Here is a 26,878-nt window from a genome sequence, read left to right as displayed (position 1 = left end):
GATTTGTCGGCACATTCGGGCGGCTTTGTTGGTCTTGTTTTACCATTGTCGAAATGTCTTGTAAACCGGGACTCCGAGACTGATCTGGTCTTCCTGGGAGAAGGTTTATCCTTCGTTGACCGTGGGAGCTTATAATGGGCTAAGTTGGGACACCCCTGCAGGGTATTATCTTTCGAAAGCCGTACCCGCGGTTATGAGGCAGATGGGAATTTGTTAATGTCCGGTTGTAGAGAACTTGTCACTTGACTTAACTAAAATACATCAACCGTGTGTGCAGCGGTGATGGTCTCTTCTCGGCGGAGTCCGGGAAGTGAACACGGTTTGAGTTATGAATGACGTAAGTAGGAGTTCAGGATCACTTCTTGGTCATTACTAGCTTCGCGACCGTTCCGTTGCTTCTCTTCTCGCTCTCATTTGCGTATGTTAGCCACCATATATGCTTAGTGCCTGCTACAGTTCCACCTCATTACACCATCCTTTTCTATAAGCTTATATAGTCTTGATCTCGCGGGTGTGAGATTGCTGAGTCCTCGTGACTCACAGATTCTACCAAAACAGTTGCAGGTGCCGACGATGCCAGTGCAGATGACGCAATCGACCTCAAGTGGGAGTTCGATGAGGAATGTGGTCGTTACTATGTTTCTTTTTCTGATGATCAGTAGTGGAGCCCAGTTGGGTCGATCGGGGATCTAGCATTTGGGGTTATCTTATTTTCATTTGGATTTGACCGTAGTCGGTCTATGTGTGGATTTTGGATGATGTATGAATTATATTTATGTATTGTGTGAAGTGGCGATTCTAAGCCAACTCTCGTTATCCCATTCTTGTTCATTACATGGGATTGTGTGAAGATAACCCTCCTTGCGACAATACCACAATGCGGTTATGCCTCTAAGTCGTGCCTCGACACGTGGGAGATATAGCCGCATCGTGGGCGTAACACTTATATGTTTATTTTACATATTGTATTATAAAAAGTGCATTTTTTGTGCTCATTGTTCTTTAAGGGTAATGCCAATGTTAAGTTTTTGTACTAATATTGTACAGATTCAGTCTTTCTTAGAAAATATATTTATTCTATTTTTGTGTATGTATGCATGCATGCAAGTACTATACCATATATGTGTAAATTATACTAGATTATGGAGGTTGCATTATTATATGTGTATTCTCTGCATGTTACAACGTGCAGTTTCACTCCAAGTTGTGTTCAAGTTTTTATTTCTTTCTTCTTAAGAGGAATACCAATGCCACTAATTTATTTTCTCTTAGAAAACCTTTATTTGTTTTATTATGTTTAATTTTATTTTATTTTATTTTTAAGGTTAATATCGATGCCACAAATTCATTATCTGTTTAAAAACTTATTTGTTTTGTGCAACTTTCACCATTATATGTTTATTCTTACATATACTAAAATGTGCAATTTATGTGTAAATTGTGTTCAAATTTTATCATTATTCTTTTTTTTTCACTTTCTTTCTTCTTCAAGGGTAGTACCACTGCTACTATACTTCATTTTTTCCTAGTTTTTTTGTGTGTTTTTAAGTAAGTGTACACGCAAGTACGATACACCATATGTGTAAATTATAGTAGAAAGCAAAAATTGCACTGTATATGCTTATTTTTTGCATATCACAAAGAGTGCAATTTCAGGTCAAACTTGTATGAAAGTTTTTTTATTTTCTTTTTTCTTCAAGGGTTTCATTCTTCCCTAGAAAACTTCATTATTTGGTTTTTGTTTTTATTTTCTTTCTTCTTAAAGGGTTTCATTCTCCCAAAGGAAACTTAATTAATTTGTTTTTGTTTTTGTTTTTTCACTTTCTTTCTTCTTAAAGTGTTTCATTCTTTCCTAGAAAACTTCACTGTTTTGTATTAGTTTCATTCTTCCCTAGATAATTTCATTATTTTGTTTTTGATTTTAAATTTTCTTTCTTCTTAAAGTGTTTCATTCCCTAGAAAACTTCATTATTTTGCTTTCGTTTCAATTCTTATTTTATTTCATTTTACTTATTTAATAGTAATACCAATATTGTTCCAGTATTATATGGTAATTCTTGCATACTCCCTCCGTTTTTATTTACTCCACGTATTAAAGTTGACTGAAGTCAAACTTTGTAAAGTTTTACCAAATTTATAGAAAAGAATATAAATATTTAGCATAACAAATCTATATGATGTGGAAGTACATTCAACAACGAATCTAATGGTATTGATTTGTTATTTTATATGTTAATATTTTTTGTCTATAAACTTTGTCAAAGTTTGTAAAGCTTGACTTTGACCAAAACTACTATGCGGAGTAAATAAAAACGGAGGGAGTATTATAAAAAGCGCAATTTATGTGTGAAATGTGCGCAAATTTTGTCAATGTTTTATTATTGTTGTTTTCATCATCTTCTCCTTAAATGCTAATACCAATGCCAACAATTCATTATTTCTTAGACCACTTCATTTTTTATTTCCTTGTGTAGGTATACACGCAAATACTATACAATATGTGTGTAAATTATACTAGATTGTAAAAATTGCACTATTATATGTTTATTCTTTGTGTATTACAAAAAGTGTAATCTGAGTGTAAAGTTATTTGCAAGTTTTTTCTTCTTAAAGGCAATACCGATGATACGAATACATTTTTTTCCTAGAAAACTTCATTATTTTATTTATTTTATATGTCCATACAATCACTAAAGAATTATACAAACGTATGCGTGCTTTCATTTCTCATGCATGTACTCCTATCCATTCAGCTTAAAAAGTTCAACTGTGAATGGTGATGTACGTGTGACCCATCAGTCATCCATGCATGACATGTCGAACAATTGCATGGATGCAAGTAGCCTTGGGCCTTGTTGCGTAGCCAGGATCAAGTCAGGCCCCAGGCCATCTCACACTGACTGACCCAAAATACTGAGTATTATTAATTGTTAAATATATCCTACGGTGAAAAGAAGTGACTGACCCCCCCAAAAAAAAAACCAGTCGACTTGCAGGTAGCCAAACCCTTCATTTACTACTGAATTTTCTAAACCATATACTCCCTCTGTTTCTAAATATAAGTCTTTTTAGAGATTTCAATCCATACGGATACATATAGATATATTTTAGAGTGTATATTCACTCATTTTGCTTCGTATGTAGTCGGTATTGCAATCTCTAAAAAGCCTTATATTTAGGAAAGGGGGGGAGTAGAAACCAGCATCTTCTCTGTGAATGTGAATCTGAATTGACATGACTGAACCTGAGTTTTCCCTCTGAATTTCAACCAACTAAACTTCATACAACCTTGTAGCATCTGTAATTTGCAGGCTGATTAATCCATCACGCACAATGCAACAACTACTTTTACTTACTTATATCCAATACAGGAGTCTTCCGGGGAAGGCAAGCTGCAGTTGAGTCGCAAAGAACCATCATGATGCCGGGCCGGAGATCAAATGCGGTCAAGAAACAGGGGTGGCAACCAACAAGTGCAAATCTGGCAACAACAGAGCCAGCCAGCGAAAATTCGGGAAGAATCAAGAAGCGGGCATGACCGTCTCACACCAGCCGGACGTCCAAGGCGAGGCATGCCATCGGCCACCCCTGGCGGGGATGAGCTCCACGGCCCAGTGCAGCATCGCGCTGAGGTTGTCGATGTCGTCGACGCTGACGCCATTGTTCCAGCTGAGGTGCCTCCTGTTGGCGCGGAAAGGCGGAGACAGCGGCCGGCGACGTTGCAGAGCATGATGTAGTTCTTGGAGTCAGCCCCGACGGACAAGCACATGATGGCCTCCACCTCAGGCTGGTCGTAGTCTCGCTGCTCAGCGCGGCGCCCGCACGTCCGCAGCGGTGACGTAGCGGTTGTAGGCGGCACTGTAGAGGAGCACGTACTGGGCATCGTCATCGCCGTGGTAGATGTGCACTACCCACACCGTGTTCGACGACGCGCGGCGCCAGCGGAGGGAAACGCCATGGCCGTCCTCGTCGGCGTGCAGGTACGTATCGTGCTCGTGCACGCGGCTCCACAGCCGCACGTGGTGGTCGTTCTGGTCCATCGGTCGCGGAAGCTGAACCGCTGGAAGAGCTGCGTTCATTTTTATCACCATGGCATGGAGCAGAGCCATGGAGGCCAAGCTCGACACCATCTTGCACTACTTGGTGAACCGTGGCATTTTGGTTGCGGGTGGTGAAAGAACGGAGCTGGGAAAATCACACGTCTAGCCCGGCGCACTAACAGGAACCAGAATAGAGCATATATATAGTCACAAAAAGAATAAAGGCGCTGCCAAGATTTAAACACGCGACCTTAGACCGTCTGACATGTGCTGCTAGACAGTCGACCTATCACCTGCTTCTGATTTTAAGCTACCGCGGGCGTTTTACTAACACACAGAAGCGGCACAATTGAAACGCTGTTTACAGAACTTCAAACGTTTCACTGAAAATTGTGACCATCTTTTAAATACCGAATATTTATAAAATTATGTGAACAATTTTCTAAAACAGAAACATTTTTTGGAATTCGAAAACAGAACTGGAAACACGATCATTTTTTGAAATCCACAAACTTTTTGTAATACGCTAATTGTTTTTGAAATCCAAGATTTTATTAATATTGAAACATTATTTGCATCTATGAAAAATACGTAAATGAGAACAATTTATTGAAAGCACAAATAACCTTTAAAAAATTGGATCACATTTTGAAATTCGGAACAAATTTTAAAATGAGAACAAAAATTGAAATTCAGAAAAACAAATCACACGAGCAACTTTTAAAACTCCAAGTTTTTTTGAAAACACAAATAAATTTTTAAATTCAAACACTTTTTAAAATTCCAACCAATGTTTAAATCCGTAAAGGAAATTTTGAAACTCCATTTTTTTGGAAAACATGAACAAATCTAAAAATTCTGAACATGTTATCAAACACGAACTATTCTTGAAAACATGTGGAAAATTAGAATTTTTGATCATCTTTGCAAAAAAATGAACCATTTTTTAATATGTTGAATATTTTGTGAAATTTATGAATTTTTCCAAAAGAAACAGAACAAAAAGAAACAAAAAAACAAAAAATGGAAAACAGAAACGAAACCAAAACTAAAAATAAAAAACGGTTTTGGAACTTTCTAGTACTCGTAAAACTGGCAAGTAACCTTCCATCAGATTCATAATACCGGTGGCTCGAACTCTCTGATGGGCCCGCCCATTCTACAATTTTGTATGCGATTGCCTGACGATTTGCCGCAACAAAAAAGGTTAATAAATGGCCGGACGTGTTGTGACTTGCATACTGTGTCGAAACTCGCTCAAATCTGGCATGGATGCCTACCATGGGCATGCCCACCTTCCTGTAAAATTCGAGGTCATTTCATGAATAACCAAAAAATAGGCTATGTTCAACGGAGGCTGCCCGCGTAGGCAAGAAGGCTCCGTTTGAGAGCACGTTGTTTCTTAACATCATTGAAATGGCTCGAATTCTGCTCATGGACTTGTATGACCAATTCAAGGCACCATGCCATGTAGTTTGGGTTTCCAACAAATTTTGCATTTTCTAGAGTTTCCTCGGTCAAAAAAGACCGATAAATGGCCGGATGTGTCGCAACTTCCATACGGTGTCGAAATTCGTTCAAACATGGCATAGATGCCTACAATGGACATTCACACCTACTTACAAAAGTTAGACTTATTTCAAGAATGTCCAAAATTAGACCATATTTAATGGAGGGTGTCCTGCCAGAAGGCACCGTCTGAGAGCACGTAGTTTCTCGACAACCTTGGAATGACCCCAAGTTTTTTTTATGACCTTGTATCACTAATTCAAGGCATCATGCCAAGTTGTTTGAGTTTTCGACAAGTTTTGCATTTTCTGTAGTTTTCTAAATCAAAAAATGCTCATAAATGACCGGACATGTCGCAACTTGTATACGGTGTCGAAAATCGTTCAAACATGGCATGAAAGCCTACCATGGTCATGTCAACCTATTCGCAAGAGTTGAGGTCATTTTAAGAAAGTCCAAAAAATAATCTGTTGTTTTGCACATACCAGGTCGATACGAGTGAACATGGGCCTGCTCATTTTAATCTGTTCGTTGCCTTTGAGATGCCGGTTTTCAGAACATTTTAGATGGTTCCAGGTCTATTTTTACCGGTTTGGGAAAAGGTTCATGAATCATTTTTTCTTTTTTCATGTTTCTTTTTTCCTTTTCAAATTTGCAAAGTTAAAAAATGTTCAACATATTTATTTATCTATTCATATTTTCCAAAAAGTTTGAAGAATTCAAAAACGGTCTCGTTTTCAAAAAAGTTCAGAGTTGTAAAATTGTTTGTATTTTAAAAAATGGTCTGGAATTTCAGTTTTTCCCATTTTTCAAAATTTGTTCGGAGTTTCAAACTGTGTTCCACTTTCGAAATTTTGTTTTCCTTTTCATATATTTCTAAAATTTTAAACAGTGTTCACGTTTAGGAAAAAATGCGTTCAAAATTCCAAAAAAGTTCAGATCTGCCGTCGTTCATACTCTCCCCGCCCCGGTATAATGGGCACAATGACAAAACTCTAGAACCAAGGCTTCGTCTCATGGGTAATAAATACGGTACGGGTAATTCTCAGCGGTAATCGCGTGCGGTTTCTTTTTGTTTTCTATATTAATTAACACCTGTAATTATAGCTGCCACAAAACTCGCTCTAATAAAGGCTGCATGCCATTACAAAAGCAAACGCATGCACCGGGTGGTTCCTATAATCTCCCGCCATGATATTTATTACTGCATGCCAAGCTTCCCATTTTTCGCCCGTCTTACAAATATAAACTCGGACGGAGTAGTTTTTAAAACTCTGCCCTGCTCATTAGGCATGATAGCTTCGTTGATGGACTGGTTTGCCTACTTTGTGGACGTGTTTGGTTGCAGTTTGCAATAGTAGTTGCATTGTATGTCCATCTCCAGCCAGCCTGATTGATGAAATGCAGCCTCATATGCAGCAGATGCAACCTGTTTGGTTGCCTGCATCGCATGAAGAGGCATTCACCCCCTTGCTGTTTGGTTGCCGTTTTTGTGCTTAGGGTGTGAGCAGATGCAAACTTCAGCTGTTTGATTGCAAACAACGTTTATGTTCTGCTCACCCCATTGAAATGTGGTGGCCTTACCACCACATGATCAGCATAACAGCAACAACACAATAGCAGGCAACCAAATGAAATCAAACACAGCAAGTAAGGAAATGACAGCAAACTACTCCCTCCGTTCAGAATTAGTTGTCGCAAAAATGGATGTATCTAGACGTATTTTAGTTCTAGATGCATCCATTTCCGAGACAAGTAGTTCCGAACGGAGGGAGTACTTAACCACATAGCATAAGTCCAGATTAACAACAGGGGCATCCTCCTTCCCTGCTCCATGCCAGGGTGCTGCTCCTGGCCAAAATATGAACAAGTTCCCAGCACAAGTCTCGCCACACACCATAAAAGTTCTCCACTAACACCTTACTTAACTTAACTACATAGCCTGCTCGATGTTACCAACGCAATTGTGCCTGCTGCAACGAAACCTGCACATGATCGAGGAGTCGTGGTTGTAGATCTGAACCTTCAGTCCGAGTCCTGAGATGCGCACAACGACGAGGTCGCCGGGGACGATCCGGCGGCGGCGGTAGAAGTAGTTCCAGCCCCGGCCAAGCACCATGTGCCCCTTGAAGTTCTGGACCTGCACCCAGAACACGCACCGCTTGTTCACCGACAGCCTGACCACGCGTGGGAGCCGCTTGATGAACAGCCAGGTGTTCATCACCTTCATGAACTTGTGAGGGACGACGAGCATGGCGAGGTCCTCGTTGTCCTTGATCTGCTGGTAGAAGCGCAGCGGCTCCCTGTCCCCCTCCTCGTGGCTCTGCCTCGGAGATCGTCCCCTTGAACGAGGCACGCTCATGAAGGCGATCCTGCCAGGCAGGTCCACCGTCCTGGGCCACCTGTTCGTGGGGATGAAATCCTTGGCACGCTCAGCTCCGGCCACCACCTGAGCTCCTCCTCCCGCCACATCCCAGTCAGTCTTCAATATCTTGTCAGGTAAGATGACAAGTATTAGTGCACAAATTCTTTGCAAAATGGCACTGATCAGAGACATTTGCCCAAGAGCAAATGCCACTGATCAGTGCACAAACTCTTTGGGCAAATGCCACTTATCAATGACACTTGCTGTTAGGCAAATGGCACTGATATGTGGACTTGCCCAATAGACAAAAAAAATCCTACGATCACGCAAGATCTATCTAGGAGAAGCATAGCAACGAGCGGGGAGAGTGTGTCCACGTACCCTCGTAGACCAAAAGCGGAAGCATTTTATCAACGCGATTAATGTAGTCATACGTCTTCACGATCCGACCGATCCTAGCACCGAACGTACGGCACCTCCGTGTTCAGCACACGTTCAGCTCGATGACGTCCCTCGTACTCTTGATCCAGTTGAGGCCGAGGGAGAGTTCTGTCAGCACAACAGCGTGGCGACGGTGATGATGAAGTTACCGCCGCAGGGCTTAGCCTAAGCACTACGGCGATATGACCGAGGTGTGTAACTGTGGAGGGGGCACCGCACACGGCTAAAAGATCAACTTGTGTGTTCTAGGGTGCCCCCTCCCCACGTATATAAAGGAGGGAGGGGGAGGCCGGCCGGCCCTAGGGGGCGCACCCAAGGAGGGGGGTCCTATTAGGACTACTAGTCCTAGTAGGATTCCATCACAAGGGAAAGAGGGGGAAGGAAGGAAAGGGAGAGGGAGTAGGAAAGGGGGGCGCCCCCCCCCCCTTCCCTGGACTGCAAGGGGGGGCATGCGGCCTGCCCTGGCTGCCCTCCTCTCTCTCCAACAAGGCCCATGGTGGCCCATTAGTTCCCCCGGGGGGTTCCGGTAACCCCTCCGGCACTCTGGTTTTACCCGAAACTATCCGGAACATTTTCGGTGTTCGAATAACATGGTCCAATATATCAATCTTTATGTCTCGGCCATTTCCAGACTCCTCGTCATGTCCGTGATCTCATCCGGGACTCCGAACAACCTTCGGTCATCAAATCACATAAACTCATAATACAAATCGTCATTGAACGGTAAGCGTGCGAACCCTACGGGTTCGAAAACTATGTACCCATGGCCGAGACACATCTCCGGTCAATAACCAATAGGGAACCTGGATGCTCATATTGGCTCCTACATATTCTACGAAGATCTTTATCGGTGAAATCGCATAATGATACTTCTCCAACGTATCTATAATTTTTTATTGTTCCATGCTATTATATTATCTGTTTTGGATGTTTAATGGGCTTTATTATACACTTTTATATTATTTTTGGGACTAACCTACTAACCGGAGGCCCAGTCCAAATTGCTGTTTTTTGCCTATTTCAGTGTTTCGCAGAAAAGGAATATCAAACGGAATCCAAACGGAATGAAACCTTCGGGAGAGTCACTTTTGGAACAAACGCAATCCAGGAGACTTGGAGTTGACGTCAAGAAAGAAAAGAGGCGGCCACGAGGCAGGGAGGCGCGCCCCCCACCCTCGTGGGCCCCTCGTGGCTCCCCTGATCGACTTCTTTTTTCCTATATATACTCATATACCCCGAAAACATCCGAGAGCACCATGAAACCCTATTTCACGGCCGCAACCTTCTGTACCCGTGAGATCCCATCTTGGGGCCTTTACCGGCGCTCCGCCGGAGTGGGAATCGATCATGGAGGGCTTCTACATCAACACCATAGCCTCTCCGATGATGTGTGAGTAGTTTACCTCAGACCTTCGGGCCCATAGTTATTAGCTAGATGGCTTCTTCTCTCTCTTTGGATCTCAATACAAAGTTCTCCTTCATCTTCTTGGAGATCTATTCGATGTAATTCGTTTTGCGGTGTGTTTGTCGAGATCCGATGAATTGTGGGTTTTTGATCAAGATTATCTATGAACAATATTTGAATCTCCTCTGAATTCTTTTATGTATGATTTGTTATCTTTGCAAGTCCCTTCGAATTATCAGTTTGGTTTGGCCTACTAGATTGATCTGTCTTGCAATAGGAGAAGTGCTTAGCTTTGGGTTCAATCTTGCGGTGTCCTTTCCCAGTGACAGCAGGGGCAACAAGGCTCGTATTGTATTGTTGCCATCGAGGATAAAAAGATGGGCTTTATATCATGTTGCTTGAGTTTATCCCTCTACATCATGTCATCTTGCTTAATGCGTTACTCTTTCTTATGAACTTAATACTCTAGATGCATGCTGGATAGCGGTCGATGTGTGGAGTAATTGTAGTAGATGCAGAATCGTTTTGGTCTACTTGTCGCGGATGTGATGCCTATATACATGATCATGCCTAGATATTCTCATAACTATGCACTTTTCTACCAATTGCTCGACAGTAATTTGTTCACCCACCGTAATACTTATGCTATCTTGAGAGAAGCCACTAGTGAAATCTATGGCCCCCGGGTCTATTTTCCATCATATAAGTTTCCGATCTATTTTATTTTGCAATCTTTACTTTCCAATCTATATCATAAAAATACCAAAAATATTTATCTTATTATCTCTATCAGATCTCACTTTTGCAAGTGGCCGTGAAGGGATTGACAACCCCTTTATCGCGTTGGTTGCAAGGCTCTTATTTGTTTGTGCAGGTACGAGGGATTTGAGTGTAGTCTCCTACTGGATTGATACCTTGGTTCTCAAAAACTGAGGGAAATACTTACGCTACTTTGCTGCATCACCCTTTCCTCTTCAAGGGAAAATGGACGCATGCTCAAGAGGTATCAAGAAGGATTTCTGGCGCCATTGCCGGGGAGTCTACGCACAAGTCAAGACATACCAAGTACCCATCACAAACTCTTATCCCTCGCATTACATTATTTGCCATTTGCCTCTCGTTTTCCTCTCCCCCACTTCTAAACGATTTTCAAAAACCTTTGCCTTTTTCTTCGCCTTCTTCCCGTATGTTTTTTGTTTGTGTTTCCATGTGCTTTCTATTTGCTTGCATCTTTGCTTGCCAAAAATCTATTGATATGGATCCACTTAAAGTGCTCTACTTGGATCATCTTCGATCCTTGTGCTCTCGTGCTGAAACCCCAACTAGCCTAGTTGATGGAAAATCTTTAGATGAGCATGCTCAATTTGTGCGTCATCGTTTGTCTGAAAAGGGGAAGCTCTTATAGTATCAAATAAATAGTTTGCTATGCTATGCTTGGAATCTTTGTGAAATTTATGATTTTACTTGTTGCTCTAAGAACCCTAAAAAACACATTCCCTACCTATGTGAGTTTAATGATAATGAAATCTTATCTTCTTATGGAAAGGGTGTTTATAGTTACTATGACATCGAATGAATTGAAGAATTTGTCGTTTTTAAGGGTGCTCATGAAATTGCTTATTTGATTGAAAAGTATGATATTACTTTCCACAAATCTGAAAATTCCGACATGCTTAAATATTGCTATGAAAACTATGCTCATAATGCCTATGTTAAGGAATTTATTGAGAGAGAAAATAATGATATGCACGAATCTATAGATAATTATGATTCCGATTATTTGACTGAAATAACCCTTGATGAACATGATGCTTGCTATTCTTATGGCCATGATGCCAATATTTATGGAGATGAATTTGCTATAGTTCCTTATGTTAAACATGAGATTATTGCTATTGCACCCATACTTGATAGTTCCTTGAATCAAAAGCATGATTGCGATGGTGATATTATAAATTTGATTGATGTCAATTGTGCTAATAATATGCAAAACCCTAAGCTTGGGGATGCTAGTTTTGCTATGTCCACTACTTGTTGCAATGATCATGATTGGGGTGATTCTTCTTATGATCTTGAAAATTTATTTAAGCCCCATGATGAATATGAGATTGATAATAATGTTTGCAATAATATTGAAAGTGGGTTTGGAAGAGTGTCAACTTTAGATCCCACATATTTGGAGAATGTTCAATCTTATGAAGTTTTTGATAAAAGTGGGTTTGGAGAGGTCATGACTTTAGTTAATGTTAATCCCACTATTTTGGAAGAGTGTCAACTTTGCATACATGTGGATCGTATTAAGAATATGTTTTGTGATAGCTATATTGTTGAATTTGCTTATGATCCTACATGTAATTATTATGAGAGAGGAAAATATGGTTGTAGAAATTTTCATGTTACTAAATTACCTCTCGTTATGTTGAGATTGCTATTGTTTCTTTCCGCTTCCTTGCATATGCTAGTTTTTGCTTGCGTTGATAATTTGTTTGCCAATAAGATGCCTATGCATAGGAAGTATGTTATACTTAGATGTGTTTGTCACGTGTTTTATGATGCTCTCTTTGTGCTTCAATTCTTGTCTTTCATGTGAGCATCATTGAAATCTCAATGCCTAGCTAAAAGGCTTTAAAGAAAAGCGCTTGTTGGGAGACAACCCAATATATTTAATTTCTGTTGTCGAATATATAATTCATCTAGCCTCTGGTTAGATGTGGTTTTATGTTTTAATTAGTGTTTGTGCCAAGTAAAACCTATAGGATCTTCTTGGGTGATAGTTAATTTGATATTGCTGAAAAACAGAAACTTTTGCACGCACGAGATTAGTTTCATAAATCACAGAAACGTGCTTTTCAGTTGATTCTTTTTGCAGAATATTAATAAACAAATTATCTAGGTCTTCCTATTTTGGTAGAAGTTTTTGAGTTACAGAAGTTTGCGTTTGATACAGATTGCTACAGACTATTCTGTTTTTGACAGATTCTGTTTTTCGTGTGTTGTTTGCTTATTTTGATGAATCTATGGCTAGTATCGGGGGGTATGAACCATAGAGAAGTTGGAATACAGTAGTTTTAACACCTATATAAATAAATAATGAGTTCATTACAGTACCTTAAAGTGGTGGTTTGTTTTATTTCGCTAACGGAGCTCATGAGATTTTCTGTTAAGTTTTGTGTTGTGAGGTTTTCAAGTTTTGGGTAAAGATTTGATGGATTATGGAATAAAGAGTGGCAAGAGCCCAAGCTTTGGTATGCCCAAGGCACCCCAAGGTAAACTTAAAGGACAACCAAAAGCCTAAGCTTGGGGATGCCCCGGAAGGCATCCCCTCTTTCGTCTTCGTCCATCGGTAACTTTACTTGATGCTATATTTTTATTCACCACATGATATGTGTTTTGCTTGGAGCGTCTTGTATGATTTGAGTCTTTGCTTTCTAGCTTGCCACAATCATCCTTGCTGTACACACCTTTTGGAGAGACACACATGAATCGGAATTTATTAGAATACTCTATGTGCTTCACTTATAACTTTTGAGAGATAATTTTGCTCTAGTGCTTCACTTATATCTTTTAGAGCATGGTGGTGGTTTTATTTTATAGAAATTATTGATCTCTCATGCTTCACTTATATTATTTTGAGAGTCTTTTAGAACAGCATGGTAATTTGCTTTGGTTAAAATTTTAGTCCTAATATAATGAACATCCAAGATAGGTATAATAAAAACTATCATATAAAGTGCATTGAATACTATGAGAAGTTTGATTCTTGATGATTGTTTTGAGATATGAGGATGGTGATATTAGAGTCATGCTAATTGAGTAGTTGTGAATTTGAGGAATACTTGTGTTAAAGTTTGTTATTCCCGTAGCATGCACGTATGGTGAACCGTTATGTGATGAAGTTGGAGCATGATTTATTTATTGATTGTCTTCCTTATGTGTGGAGGTCGGGATCGCGCGATGGTTAACTCCTACCAACCCTTCCCCTAGGACCATGCGTTAGTACTTTGTTTTTGATGACTTGTAAATTTTTGCAATAAGTATGTGAGTTCTTTATGACTAATGTTGAGTCCATGGATTATACGCACTCTCACCCTTCCACCATTGCTAGCCTCTCTAATACCGCACACCTTTCGCCGGTATCATACACCCACCATATACCTTCCTCAAAACAGCCACCATACCTACCTATTATGGCATTTCCATAGCCATTCCGAGATATATTGCCATGCAACTTTCCACCATTCCGTTTATTATGACACGCTCCATCATTGTCATATTGCTTAGCATGATCATGTAGTTGACATCGTATTTGTGGCAAAGCCACCTTTATAATTTTTCATACATGTCACTCTTGATTCATTGCATATCCCGGTACACCGCCAGAGGCATTCACATAGAGTCATATTTTGTTCTAAGTATTGAGTTGTAATTCTTGAGTTGTAAGTAAATAAAAGTGTGATGATCTTCATTATTAGAGCATTGTCCCAGTGAGGAAAGGATGATGGAAGCTATGATTCCCTCACAAGTTGGGATGAGTCTCTGGACTTAATAAAAATAAAAGAGGCCAAAGAAACCCAAAAAAAGAAGAGGCCAAAGAAGCCCACAAAAAAGAGAAAAAAATGAGAGAAAAAGAGAGAAGGGACAATGTTACTATCCTTTTACCACACTTGTGCTTCAAAGTAGCATCATGATCTTCATGATAGAGAATCTCTTATTTTGTCACTTTCATATACTAGTGGGAATTTTTCATTATAGAACTTGGCTTGTATATTCCAATGATGGGCTTCCTCAAATTTCCCTAGGTCTTCGTGAGCAAGCAAGTTGGATGCACACCCACTTAGTTTCTTTTTGAGCTTTCATACACTCATAGCTCTAGTGCATCCGTTGCATGGCAATCCCTAGGCTAAAACCGGGGTTGTGCATGATTTAAATATTTTGTGTGATGAAGATAGAGCATAGCCAGACTATATGATTTTGTAGGGATAACTTTCTTTGGCCATGTTATTTTGAGAAGACATGATTGCTTTATTAGTATGCTTGAAGTATTATTATTCTTATGTCAATATTGAACTTTTGTCTTGAATCTTTCGGATCTGAACATTCATTGCCACAATAAAGAAAATTGCATTGAGAATTATGCTAGGTAGCATTCCACATCAAAAATTCTGTTTTTATCATTTACCTACTCGAGGACGAGCAGGAATTAAGCTTGGGGATGCTTGATACGTCTCCGACGTATCTATAATTTTTGATTGTTCCATGCTATTATATTATCTGTTTTGGATGTTTAATGGGCTTTATTATAAACTTTTATATTATTTTTGGGACTAACCTACTAACCGGAGGCCCAGTCCAAATTGTTGTTTTTTGCCTATTTCAGTGTTTCGCAGAAAAGGAATATCAAACGGAATCCAAACGGATGAAACCTTCGGGAGAGTCGATTTTTGGAACAAATGCAATCCAGGAGACTTGGAGTGGACGTCAAGAAAGAAACGAGGCAGCCACGAGGCAGGGAGGCGCGCCCCCCACCCTCGTGGGCCCCTCGTGGCTCCCCTGACCGACTTCTTTCGCCTATATATACTCATATACCCCAAAATATCCGAGAGCACCATGAAACCCTATTTCCACCGCCGCAACCTTCTGTACCCGTGAGATCCCATCTTGGGGCCTTTTCTGACGCTCCGCCGGAGGGGGAATCGATCATGGAGGGCTTCTACATCAACACCATAGCCTCTCCGATGATGTGTGTGTAGTTTACCTCAGACCTTCGGGTCCATAGATATTAGCTAGATGGCCTTCTCTCTCTCTTTGGATCTCAATACAAAGTTCTCCTTCATCTTCTTGGAGATCTATTTGATGTAATTCGTTTTGCGGTGTGTTTGTCGAGATCCGATGAATTGTGGGTTTATGATCAAGATTATCTATGAACAATATTTGAATCTCCTCTGAATTATTTTATGTATGATTTGTTATCTTTGCAAGTCCCTTCGAATTATCAGTTTGGTTTGGCCTACTAGATTGATCTTTCTTGCAATAGGATAAGTGCTTAGCTTTGGGTTCAATCTTGCGGTGTCCTTTCCCAGTGACAGCAGGGGCAGCAAGGCACGTATTGTATTGTTGCCATCAAGGATAAAAAGATGGGGTTTATACCATATTGCTTGAGTTTATCCCTCTACATCATGTCATCTTGCTTAATGCGTTACTCTGTTCTTATGAACTTAATACTCTAGATGCATGCTGGATAGCGGTCGATGTGTGGAGTAATAGTAGTAGATGCAGAATCGTTTTGGTCTACTTGTCGCGGACGTGATGCCTATATACATGATCATGCCTAGATATTCTCATAACTATGCACTTTTCTATCAATTGCTCGACAGTAATTTGTTCACCCACCGTAATACTTATGCTATCTTGAGAGAAGCCACTAGTGAAACCTATGGCCCCCGGGTCTATTTTCCATCATATAAGTTTCCGATCTATTTTATTTTGCAATCTTTACTTTCCAATCTATATCATGAAAATACCAAAAATATTTATCTTATTATCTCTATCATATCACACTTTTGCAAGTGGTCGTGAAGAGATTGACAACCCCTTTATCGCGTTGGTTGCAAGGTTCTTATTTTTTTGTGCAGGTACGAGGGATTTGAGTGTAGTCTCCTACTGGATTGATACCTTGGTTCTCAAAAACTGAGGGAAATACTTACGCTACTTTGTTGCATCACCCTTTCCTCTTCAAGGGAAAACCAACGCATGCTCAAGAGGTAGCACATAACAACATACGTTGTTCCCTTTGTCATCGGTATGTTCCTTGCCTGAGATTCGATCGTCGGTATCCTCATACCTAGTTCAATCTCGTTACCGACAAGTCTCTTTACTCGTTCCGTAATGCATCATCCCACAACTAACTCATTAGTCACATTGCTTGCAAGGTTTATAGTGATGTGCATTACCGAGAGGGCCCAGAGATACCTCTCCGACATTCGGAGTGAAAAATCCTAATCTCGATCTATGCCAACTCAACAAACACCATCGGAGACACCTGTAGAGCATCTTTATAATCACCCAGTTACGTTGTGATGTTTGATAGCACACTAAGTGTTCCTCCGGTATTCGGGAGTTGCATAATCGCATAGTCATTGGAACATGTATAAGTCATGAAGAAAGCAATAGCAATAAACTAAACGATCATAGTGCTAAGCTAACGGATGGGTCTTGTCCATCACATCATTCTCTAATGATGTGATCCCGTTCGTGAAATGACAACTCATGTCTATGGCTGGGAAACTTAACCATCTTTGATTAGCGAGCTAGTCAAGTAGAGGCATACTAGGGACACTCTGTTTGTCTATGTATTCACACATGTACTAAGTTTCCGGTTAATACAATTCTAGCATGAATAATAAACATTTATCATGATATAAGGAAATGTAAATAACAACTTTATTATTGCCTCTAGGGCATATTTCCTTCAGTCTCCCACTTGCACTGGAGTCAATAATCTAGATTACATAGTAATGATTCTAACACCCATGGAGTCTTGGTGTTGATCATGTTTTGCTCGTGAGAGAGGCTTAGTCAACGGGTCTGCAATATTCAGATCCGTATGTATCTTGTAAATCTCTATGTCTCCCTCCTTGACTTGATCGCGGATGGAATTGAAGCGTCTCTTGATGTGTTTAGTTCTCTTGTGAAATCTGGATTCCTTCGCTAAGGCAATTGCTCCCGTATTGTCACAAAAGATTTTCATTGGACCCGATGCACTAGGTATGACACCTAGATCGGATATGAACTCTTCATCCAGACTCCTTCATTCGCTTCTTCTGAAGCAGCTATGTACTCCGCTTCACATGTAGATCCCGCCACGACGCTTTGCTTAGAACTGCACCAACTGACAGCTCCACCGCTCAATATAAATATGTATCCGGTTTGTGACTTAGAGTCATCCGGATTAGTGTCAAAGCTTGCATCAACGTAACCATTTACGACGAGCTCTTTGTCACCTCCATAAACGAGAAACATATCCTTAGTCCTTTTCATGTATTTCAGGATGTTCTTGACCACTGTCCAGTGATCCACTCCTGGATTACTTTGGTACCTCCCTGCTAAACTAATAGCAAGGCACACATCAGGTCTGGTACACAGCATTGCATACATGATAAAACCTATGGCTGAAGCATAGGGAATGACTTTCATTTTCTCTCTATCTTCTGCAGCGGTCGGGCATTGAGTCTGACTCAACTTCACACCTTGTAACACAGGCAAGAACCCTTTCTTTGCTTGATCCATTTTGAACTTCTTCAAAACTTTATCAAGGTATGTGCTTTGTGAAAGTCCAATTAAGCGTCTTGATCTATCTCTATAGATCTTGATGCCCCATATATATGCAGCTTCACCGAGGTCTTTCATTGAAAAATTCTTATTCAAGTATCCTTTTATGCTATCTGGAAATTATGTATCATTTCTGATCAACAATATGTCATCCACATATAATATCAGAAATGCTACAGAGCTCCCACTCACTTTCTTGTAAATACAGGCTTCTCCAAAAGTCTGTATAAAACAATATGCTTTGATCACACTATCAAAGTGTATATTCCAACTCTGAGATGCTTGCACCAGTCCATAAATGGATCGCTGGAGCTTGCACACTTTGTTAGCACCTTTTGGATCGACAAAACCTTCTGGTTGCATCATATACAACTCTTCTTTAAGATATCCATTAAGGAATGTAGTTTTGACATCCATTTGCCAAATTTCATAATCATAAAATGCGGCAATTGCTAACATGATTCTGTTGGAAATATGCCCTAGAGGCAATAATAAAATGGTTATTATTGTATTTCCTTGTTCATGATAATTGTCTATTGTTCATGCTATAATTGTATTAACTGGAAACCGTAATACATGTGTGAATACATAGACCACAACATGTCCCTAGTAAGCCTCTAGTTGACTAGCTCGTTGATCAATAGATGGTTATGGTTTCCTGACCATGGACATTGGATGTCATTGATAACGGGATCACATCATTAGGAGAATGATGTGATGGACAAGACCCAATCCTAAGCATAGCACAAGATTGTGTAGTTCGTTTGCTAAGAGCTTTTCTAATGTCAAGTATCGTTTCCTTAGACCATGAGATTGTGCAACTCCCGGATACCGTAGGAATGCTTTGGGTGTACCAAACGTCACAACGTAACTGGGTGGCTATAAAGGTGCACTACAGGTATCTCCGGAAGTGTCTGTTGGGTTGGCACGAATTGAGACTGGGATTTGTCACTCCGTATGACGAAGAGGTATCTCTGGGCCCACTCGGTAATGCATCATCATAATGAGCTCAATGTGACTAAGGAGTTAGCCACGGGATCATGCGTTACGGAACGAGTAAGGAGACTTGCCGGTAACAAGATTGAACGAGGTATTGGGATACCGACGATCGAATCTCGGGCAAGCAACATGCCGATAGACAAAGGGAATTGTATACGGGATTGATTGAATCCCCGACATCGTGGTTCATCCGATGAGATCATCGTGGAACATGTGGGAGCCAATATGGGTATCCAGATCCCGCTATTGGTTATTGGCCGGGGAGGTGTCTCGGTCATGTCTGCATGGTTCCCGAACCCGTAGGGTCTACACACTTAAGGTTCGGTGACGCTAGAGTTGTTATGGGAAATAGTATGTGGTTATCGAAGGTTGTTCGGAGTCCCAGATGAGATCCCAGACATCACGAGGAGTTCCGGAATGGTCCGGCGGTGAAGATCGATATATTGGACGAAGGGTATTGGAGTCCGGAAGTGTTCCGGGGGTACCAGGCTATGGCCAGCATGACCGAAAGGTGTTTCGGGAGCCCCGGCAAGTGTTAGAGGGCCTCATGGGCCAAAGGGGAAGGGGCAAACCAGCCCACTAAGGGGTGGTGCGCCCCCCCCCCACACCCTTTCCCACGTTACTTGGGGAGGTGGGGCGCCTCCACCTGGCTTGGGAGGCAAGCCTCCACCTGCTTGGCTTGGGGGGCAAGTCTCCCTAGGATTTTCCCTAGGGAGATCCAATCTGCTTGGCCGCCGCCCCCTAGGGGAAACGCTAGGGAACCTCCCCCTCTCCCCTTGCCCCTATATATAGTGGAGGGGTGGGAGGGCAGCCGCACCTCTTCCCTGGCGCAGCCCTCCCTCCTCATACTCCTCCTCCTCCTCCTCCGTAGTGCTTAGCGAAGCTCTGCCGGAGAACCACGAGCTCCATTGCCACCACGCCGTCGTGCTGCTGGAGTTCTCCCTCAACTTCTCCTCTCCCCTTGCTGGATCAAGAAGGAGGAGACGTCCCCGGGCTGTACGTGTGTTGAACGCGGAGGCGCCGTCCGTTCGGCGCTAGATCGGATTTTCCGCGATTTGAATCGCTGCGAGTACGACTCCATCAACCGCGTTCTTGTAACGCTTCCGCTTAGCGATATTCAAGGGTATGAAGATGCACTCCCTCTCTCTCGTTGCTAGCATCTCCTAGATTGATCTTGGTGACACGTAGGAAAATTTTGAATTATTGCTACGTTCCCCAACAGTGGCATCATGAGCTAGGTCTATGCGTAGATTCTATGCATGAGTAGAACACAAAGTAGTTGTGGGCGATGATTTGTTCAATTTGCTTGTCGTTACTAGTCTTATCTTGATTCGGCGGCATTGTGGGATGAAGCGGCCCGGACCGACCTTACACGTACTCTTACGTGAGACAGGTTCCACCGACTGACATGCACTTGATGCATAAGGTGGCTAGCGGGTGTCTGTCTCTCCCACTTTAGTCGGATCGGATTCGATGAAGAGGGTCCTTATGAAGGGTAAATAGAAATTGGCATATCACCGTTGTGGCTTTTGCGTAGGTAAGAAACGTTCTTGCTAGAAACCCATAGCAGCCACGTAAAACATGCAACAACAATTAGAGGACGTCTAACTTGTTTTTGCAGGGTATGCTATGTGATGTGATATGGCCAAAAGGATGTGATGAATTATATATATGTGATGTATGAGATTGATCATGTTCTTGTAATAGGAATCACGACTTGCATGTCGATGAGTATGACAACCGGCAGGAGCCATAGGAGTTGTCTTAATTTATTGTATGACCTGCGTGTCAATGAAAAACGCCATGTAATTACTTTACTTTATTGCTAACCGTTAGCCATAGTAGTAGAAGTAATAGTTGGCGAGACAACTTCATGAAGACACGATGATGGAGATCATGGTGTCATGCTGGTGACGAAGGTGATCATGCCGCGCCTCAAAGATGGAGATCAAAAGGCGCAAGATGATATTGGACATATCATGTCACTTTATGATTTGCATGTGATGTTTGTCATGTTTACATCTTATTTGCTTAGAACGACGGTAGCATAAATAAGATGATCCCTCACTAAAATTTCAAGAGATGTGTTCCCCCTAACTGTGCACCGTTGCGAAGGTTCGTTGTTTCGAAGCACCACATGATGATCGGGTGTGATAGATTCTAACGTTCGCATACAACGGGTGTAAGCCAGATTTACACACGCGAAACACTTAGGTTGACTTGACGAGCCTAGCATGTACAGACATGGCCTCGGAACACAAGAGACCGAAAGGTCGAACATGAGTCGTATAGTAGATACGATCAACATGGAGATGTTCACCGTTGATGACTAGTCCGTCTCACGTGATGATCGGACACGGTCTAGTCGATTCGGATCATGTATCACTTAGATGACTAGAGGGATGTCTATCTAAGTGGGAGTTCATTAAATAATCAGATGAACTTAATTGTCATGAACATAGTCAAAAGGTCTTTGCAAATTCTGTCATAGCTTACGCTTTAGTTCTACTGTTTAAGATATGTTCCTAGAGAAAATTTAGTTGAAAGTTGACAGTAGCAATTATGCGGAATGGGTCCGTATACTGGGGATTGTCCTCATTGCTGCACAGAAGGCTTATGTCCTTAATGCACCGCTCGGTGTGTGAACCTCGAGCGTCGTCTGTAGATGTTGCGAACATCTGACATACACGTTTTGATGACTACGTGATAGTTCAGTGTGTGATGCTAACGGTTTAAAATTGTGGCACCAAAGACGGTTTTGAAACATCGCAGAACATATGAGATGTTCCAAAGACTGAAATTGGGATTTCAGACTAGTGCCCACGTCAAGAGGTATGAGACCTCTGACAAGTTTCTTAAGCCTGCAAACTAAGGGAGAAAAGCTCAATCGTTGAGCATGTGCTCAGATTGTCTGAGTACTACAATCGCTTGAATCGAGTGGGAGTTAATCTTCCAGATGAGATCGTGATGGTTCTCCATAGTCACTGACACCAAGCTATTAGAGCTTCGTGATGAACTATAACATATCAGGGATAGACATGATGATCCTTGAGCAACTCGCGATGTTTGACACCGTGAAAGTAGAAATCAAGTAGGAGCATCAATTGTTGATGGTTAGTAAAACCACTAGTTTCAAGAAGGGCAAGGGCAAGAAGGGATACTTCATGAAACGGCAAATCAGTTGCTGCTCCAGCGAAGAAACCCAAGGTTGAACCCAAACCCGAGACTAAGTGCTTCTGTAATGAGGGGAACGGTCACTGAAGCAGAACTATCCTAGATACTTGGTAGATGAGAAGGCAGGCAAGTTCGACAGAAGTATATTGGATATACATTATATTAATGTGTACTTTACTAGTACTCCTAGTAGCACCAGGGTATTAGATACCGGTTTGGTTGCTAAGTGTTGGTAACTCGAAATAAAAGGCTACGGAATAAACGGAGACTAGCTAAAGGTGAGATGATGATATGTGTTGGAAGTGTTTCCAAGGTTGATTTGATCAAACATCGCACGCTCCCTCTACCATCGAGATTGGTGTTAAACCTAAATAATTGTTATTTGGTGTTTGCGTTGAGCATAGACATGATTGGATTGTGTTTATCGCAATACGGTAAATCATTTAAGGAGAATAATGGTTACTCTTTTGAATAATACCTTCAATGGTCTTGCACCTAAAATGAATGGTTTATTGAATCTCGATCGTAGTGATACACATGTTCATGCCAAAAGATATAAGATAGTAATGATAGTACCACATACTTGTGGCACTGCCATTTGAGTCATATTGGTATAAAACGCATGAAGAAGCTCCATGTTGATGGATCTTTGGACTCACTCGTTTTTGAAAAGTTTGAGACATGCGAACCATGTCTATTGGTTTATACGCATGAAGAAACTCCATACAGATGGATCGTTTGGACTCACTTGATTTTGAATCACTTGAGACATGCAAATCATACCACATGGGCAAGATGACTGAAAGGCCTCGTTTTCAGTGAGATGGAACAAGAGAGCAACTTGTTGGAAGTAATACATTTGATGTGTACAGTCCAATGAGTGTTGAGGCACGTAGTGGATATCGTTATGTTCTTACTTCACAGATGATTTGAGTAGATGCTGAGAATATTTACTTGATGAAACACAAGTCTGAATTATTGAAAGGTTCAAGTAATTTTAGAGTGAAGTTGAAGATCGTCGAGACAAGAGGATAAAATGTCTGTGATATGATCATAGAGATATCTGAGTTACGAGTTTGGCACACAATTAAGACATTGTGGAAATTGTTTCACAACTAATACCGCCTGGAACACCATAGTGTGATGGTGTGTCCGAACATCATAACTGCACCCTATTGGATATGGTGCATACCATGATGTCTCTTATCGAATTACCACTATCGTTTATAGGTTAGGCATTAGAGATAACCGCATTCACTTTAAATAGGGCACCACGCAATTCCGTTGAGACAACACCGTATGAACTATGGTTTAGAGAAACCCAAGTTGTCGTTTCTTAAAAAATTTGGGGCTGCGGCACTTATGTGAAAAAGTTTCAGGCTAATAAGCTCAAACCCAAAGCGGATAAATGCATCTTCATAGAATACCCAAAACAGTTGGGTATACCTCCTATTTCAGATCTGGAAGCAAAAGTGATTGTTTCTAGAAACGGGTCCTTTCTCGAGGAAAAGTTTCTCTCGAAAGAATTGAGTGGGAGGATGGTGGAGACTTGATGAGGTTATTGAACCATGACTTCAACTAGTGTGTAGCAGGGCACAGGAAGTTGTTCCTGTGGCACCTACACCAATTGAAGTGGAAGCTTATGATAGTGATCATGAAACTTCGGATCAAGTCACTACCAAACCTCGTAGGACGACAAGGATGCATGCTACTTCAGAGTGGTACGTAATCCTGTCTTGGAAGTCATGTTGCTAGACAACAATGAACCTACGAGCTATGGAGAAGCGATGATGGGCCCGGATTCCGACGAATGGCTTGAGGCCATAAAATCCGAGAGAGGATCCATGTATAAAAACAAAGTGTAGACTTTGGAAGAACTACTTGATGGTCGTAAGGCTGTTGGGTGCAGATGGATTTTAAAGGGAAGACAGACAATGATGGTAAGTGTCACCATTAAGAAAGCTCGACTTGTCGTTAAGATGTTTTCCGGCAAGTTCAAGGAGTTGACTGCGATGAGACTTTCTCACTCCTAGCGATGCTAAGAGTCTGTTGGAATTATATTAGCAGTTACTGCATTATTTATGAAATCTTGCAGATAGGATGTCAAAACATTGTTTCCTCGACGATTTTCTTGAGGAAAGGTTGTATGTGATACAACCAGAAGGTTTTGTCAATCCTGAAAGATGCTAACAAGTATGCAAAGCTCCAGCAATCCTTCTAAGGATTGGAGTAAGCATCTCGGAGTTGGAATGTACGCTTTGATGAGATGATCAAAGCTTTTGGGTTTATACAAAGTTTATGACAAACTTGTATTTCCAAAGAAGTGAGTGGGAGAACTATAGAATTTCTGATGAGTATATGTTGTTGACATATTGTTGATCAGAAATGATGTAGAATTTCTGGAAAACATACAGGGTCATATGAAAAGTGTTTTTCAATGCAAAACCTGGATTAAGCTACTTGAACATTGAGCATCAAGATCTATAAGGATAGATCGAAAACGCTTAATAGTACTTTCAAATGAATGCATACCGTGACAGAATTTTGAAGGAGTTCAAAATAGATCAGCAAAGAAGGAGTTCTTGGCTGTGTTACAAGGTGTGAGTATTGAGTAAGACTCAAGACCTGACCACGGCAGAAGAGAGAGAAAGGACGAAGGTCGTCCCCTATGCTTTAGACGTAGGCTCTATAGTATGCTATGCTGTGTACCGCACCTGAAGTGTACCTTGCCATGAGTCAGTCAAGGGGTACAAGAGTGATCCAGGAATGGATCACATGATAGCGGTCGAACTTATCCTTAGTAACTAGTGGACTAAGGAATTTTCTCGATTATGGAGGTGGTGAAAGAGTTCGTCCTAAAGGGTTGCGTCGATGCAAACTTTGACACTATCCGGATGACTCTGAGTAGTAAACCGGATTCGTATAGTAGAGCAGTTATTTGGAATAGCTCCAAGTAGCGCGTGGTAGCTGCATCTACAAGATGACATAGAGATTTGTAAAGCACACACGGATCTGAAAGGTTCAGACCCGTTGACTAGTAACCTCTCTCACAAGCGAGATATGAACAAACCCCATGGGTGTTGGATTCATTACAATCACATAGTGATGTGAACTAGATTATTGACTCTAGTGCAAGTGCGAGACTGTTGGAAATATGCCCTAGAGGCAATAATAAAATGGTTATTATTGTATTTCCTTGTTCATGATAATTGTCTATTGTTCATGCTATAATTGTATTAACTGGAAACCGTAATACATGTGTGAATACATAGACCACAACGTGTCCCTAGTAAGCCTCTAGTTGACTAGCTCGTTGATCAATAGATGGTTATGGTTTCCTGACCATGGACATTGGATGTCATTGATAACGGGATCACATCATTAGGAGAATGATGTGATGGACAAGACCCAATCCTAAGCATAGCACAAGATCGTGTAGTTCGTTTGCTAAGAGCTTTTCTAATGTCAAGTATCGTTCCCTTAGACCATGAGATTGTGCAACTCCCGGATACCATAGGAATGCTTTGGGTGTACCAAACGTCACAACGTAACTGGTTGGCTATAAAGGTGCACTACAGGTATCTCCGAAAGTGTCTGTTGGGTTGGCACGAATCGAGACTGGGATTTGTCACTCCGTATGACGGAGAGGTATCTCTGGGCCCACTCGGTAATGCATCATCATAATGAGCTCAATGTGACTAAGGAGTTAGCCACGGGATCATGCGTTACGGAACGAGTAAAGAGACTTGCCGGTAACAAGATTGAATGAGGTATTGGGATACCGACGATCGAATCTCGGGCAAGCAACATGCCGATAGACAAAGGGAATTGTATACGGGATTGATTGAATCCCCGACATCGTGGTTCATCCGATGAGATCATTGTGGAACATGTGGGATCCAATATGGGTATCCAGATCCCGCTATTGGTTATTGGCCGGGGAGGTGTCTCGGTCATGTCTGCATGGTTCCCGAACCCGTAGGGTCTACACACTTAAGGTTCGGTGACGCTAGAGTTGTTATGGGAAATAGTATGTGGTTACCAAAGGTTGTTCGGAGTCCCGGATGAGATCCCGGACATCACGAGGAGTTCCGGAATGGTCCGGCGGTGAAGATCGATATATTGGACGAAGGGTATTGGAGTCCGGAAGTGTTCCGGGGTACCAGGCTATGGCCAACATGACCGAAAGGTGTTTCGGGAGCCCCGGCAAGTGTTGGAGGGCCTCATGGGCCAAAGGGAAAGGGACAAACCAGCCCACTAAGGGGTGGTGCGCCCCCCACACCCTTTCCCACGTTACTTGGGGAGGTGGGGCGCCTCCACCTGGCTTGGGAGGCAAGCCTCCACCTGCTTGGCTTGGGGGGCAAGTCTCCCTAGGACTTTCCCTAGGGAGATCCAATCTGCTTGGCCGCCGCCCCCTAGGGGAAACCCTAGGGCGCCTCCCCCTCTCCCCTTGCCCCTATATATAGTGGAGGGGTGGGAGGGCAGCCGCACCTCTTCCCTGGCGCAGCCCTCCCTCCTCATACTCCTCCTCCTCCTCCTCCGTAGTGCTTAGCGGAGCTCTGCCGGAGAACCACGAGCTCCATTGCCACCACGCCGTCGTGCTGCTGGAGTTCTCCC

Source organism: Aegilops tauschii, chromosome 1 (genome assembly GCF_002575655.3).
Source record: "Aegilops tauschii subsp. strangulata cultivar AL8/78 chromosome 1, Aet v6.0, whole genome shotgun sequence".
In the NCBI taxonomy this organism is placed as follows: Eukaryota; Viridiplantae; Streptophyta; class Magnoliopsida; order Poales; family Poaceae; genus Aegilops; species Aegilops tauschii.
Note: the sequence above shows the minus strand (reverse complement) of the source record.